Source organism: Prionailurus viverrinus, chromosome F2 (assembly GCF_022837055.1).
Source record: "Prionailurus viverrinus isolate Anna chromosome F2, UM_Priviv_1.0, whole genome shotgun sequence".
NCBI classification, from domain to species: Eukaryota; Metazoa; Chordata; class Mammalia; order Carnivora; family Felidae; genus Prionailurus; species Prionailurus viverrinus.
In genome coordinates, this window is record NC_062578.1 from 41771194 (window position 1) to 41774063 (window position 2870).

Genomic DNA, 2870 nt, shown 5'->3' on the forward strand with positions numbered 1-2870 from the left:
AGGATAACTGCCTTTCTCTTATTTTGCTTAGCTAATACCCAATTCCATCCACGTGTTGCAAATGGCAAGATTTCATTCTTTTTCATTGCCAGGTAGTATTCCATTGCATATATGTGTCACATCTTTTTAAACCATTCATCAGTTGATGGACATTTGGGCTCTTTCCATAATTTGGCTATTGTTGATAGTGCTGCTATAAACATTGAGGTACATGTGCCCCTTTGAATCAGCATTTTTGTATCCTTTGGATAAATTCCTCATAGTGCAATTGCTGAGTCATAGGGTAGTTCTATTTTTAATTTTTTGAGGAACCTCCATACTGTTTTCCAGAGTGGCTGCACCAGTTTGCATTCCCACCAATAGTGCAAAAGGGTTCCCCTTTCTCCACATCCTCTCCAACATCTGTTGTTTCCTGAGTTACTTTTAGCCATTCTGACTGTTGTAAGGTGGTAGCTCATTGTCATTTTGATTTGTATTTCCCTGATGAGTGATGTTGAGCATCTTTTTATGTGTCTGTTTGCCATCTGGATGTCTTCTTGGGAAAAGTGTCTATTCATGTCTTTTGCCCATTTCTCCACTAGATTATTTGTTTTGGGGTGTTGAGCTTGGTAAGTTCTTTATACATTTTGGATACTAACCCTTTATCTGATAGGTCATTTATGAATATCTTCTCCAATTCTGTCGGTTGCCTTTTAGTTTTGTTGTTTCCTTTTCTGCTCTTTTTGTCTTGATGAGGTCCCAATAGCTCATTTTTGCTTTCATTTCCTTTGCCTCTGGAGACATGTCAGGTAAGAGGTTGCTGCCTGTTTTCTCCTCTAGGATTTTGATGGTTTCCTGCCTTACATTTGGGTCTTTTCATCCATTTTGAATTTATTTTTGTGTATGATGTAAGAAAGCGGTCCAGTTTCATTCTTCTGCACGCTGCTGTCCAGTTCTCTCAGAACCATTTGCTAAAGAGACCTTTTTCCATTGGATATTCTTTCTTGCTTTGTTGAAGATAGTTGGCCATATATTTGTGGGTCCATTTCTGGGTTCTCTATTCTATTCCATTGATCTTTGTGTCTATTTTGGTGCCAGTATCACAATGTTCTGATTACAGCTTTATAATACAGATTAAAGTTCAGGATTGTGATGCTTCCAGCTTTGGTTTTCTTTTTCAGCATTACTTTGGCTATTTGGGGTCCTTTGTGTTTCCATACAGTTTTTAGGATTGTTTGTTCTAGCTCCGTGAAGAATGCTAGTGGCTTTTTTTGATAGGGATTGCATTGAATGTGTAGATTGGTTTGGATAGTATTGACATTGTAACAATATTTTTTTCTTCCAATCCATGAACATGGAATATTTTTCCATTTCTTTGTGTCTTCTTCAATTTCTTTCATAAGATTTCTATAGTTTTCAGTGTACAGACCTTTTACCTCTTTGGTTAGGTTTATTCCTAGGTGTTGATGATTTTTGCTGTGCCATAATATTTTCAATCATTCTCCCTTGTGTAAGGATTTAGGTGGTTTTCAAGATGCTGCATTCACAGACAATGCTGAAATGAATAACCTTCTGGTAAGTACAAAGGAACTAGGTAATCTTTTTTATTTTTTAATGTTTATTTTGAGAGAGAGAGAGAGAGAGAGAAAGGGAGGGGGAGAGGCAGAGAAGGAGGGAGAAAATCCCAAGCAGGCTCTGCGCTGTCAGCATAGAGCCTGACTTGGGGCTCCATCTCTTGATCATGACCTGAGCCAAAATCAAGAGTCAGATGTGTAAACGACTGAACCACCCAGGCACCCCAGGAGCTAGATAATCTTAAGCCACATGTCAAACTGAAACTTTGACATGCCCATCCCCACAAAACACCTTCACTTCTAACTTACCTTACAGACTCCATGTAGTCACTGCCTTTGAGATGTGAAGGAGCTGCTAGATACCTCAGTCACTCCTTTACCTTGTTAAGTAGGCCTGGCAAACACTTCTCAGCAATGACTACTCACCTGCTGTTCCAGGGTTGGGTCTTTCATTTCAACATGCTCTTTCCACCTTTGGGGTGACCCCTCTTCATTCCCAGTCGCAATCTTTACCTCTCAGCTCAGAGTCTCAGAAATGATAAAAATCTGTCTTGAAATAGGCTAGTTCTAGAATGAAGAGCTTCCCCAAGGATTCATTAACATGGGAGATATTCTTTGGGTTGTCTGAATGTTTACTGGCCTAATTAAACTAGAGCTCCACAATAAGGGTATTAATGGACACGAGGAACGTTCATATTGCCCTAAAATGTTTGCATAAGCTTGTGTCTGTATTTAACTGGGAAAGAGCCATTGAGAATTCGCCAACCTAGCTTTACAAAGGCTAAGAACTAGTGTATTAAATTCTGTATTAAATTCTCTATTTGGGGACACCTGGGTGGCTCAGTTGAGCATCTGACTTCAGCTCAGGTCATGATCTCACGGTTTGTGGGTTCAAGCCCCGTGTGGGGCTCTATGCTGACAGTTTGGAGCCTGGAGCCTGCTTTGGATTCTGTGTCTCCCTCTCTCTCTGCCCCTCCCCTGCTCACGCTCTGTCTCTCTCTCTCTCAAAATAAATGAACATTAAAAAAAAATTTTTTTTTAATCTGTATTTTTTTTTTTTTTTTAAACACACATTGGTCGGAAGGAAAAGGTACTGGCTGGAAATCATTCTCAAATTCATGTTCACTTAAATGTTCATGCATTTCAGGTGAAAAATTTTAACATACTAATTTTATACAAGTTTCAAAAACAGTATTTAAAGTGAACAGTAAACATATATTCTGGGCAAGTAAAACTAAACAGCAAGTAATTTCATTCAGTTGTATCTAGTTTTAAGGCTGATGACCATAAAGATAAAATAAGAGAATCAGACGAATG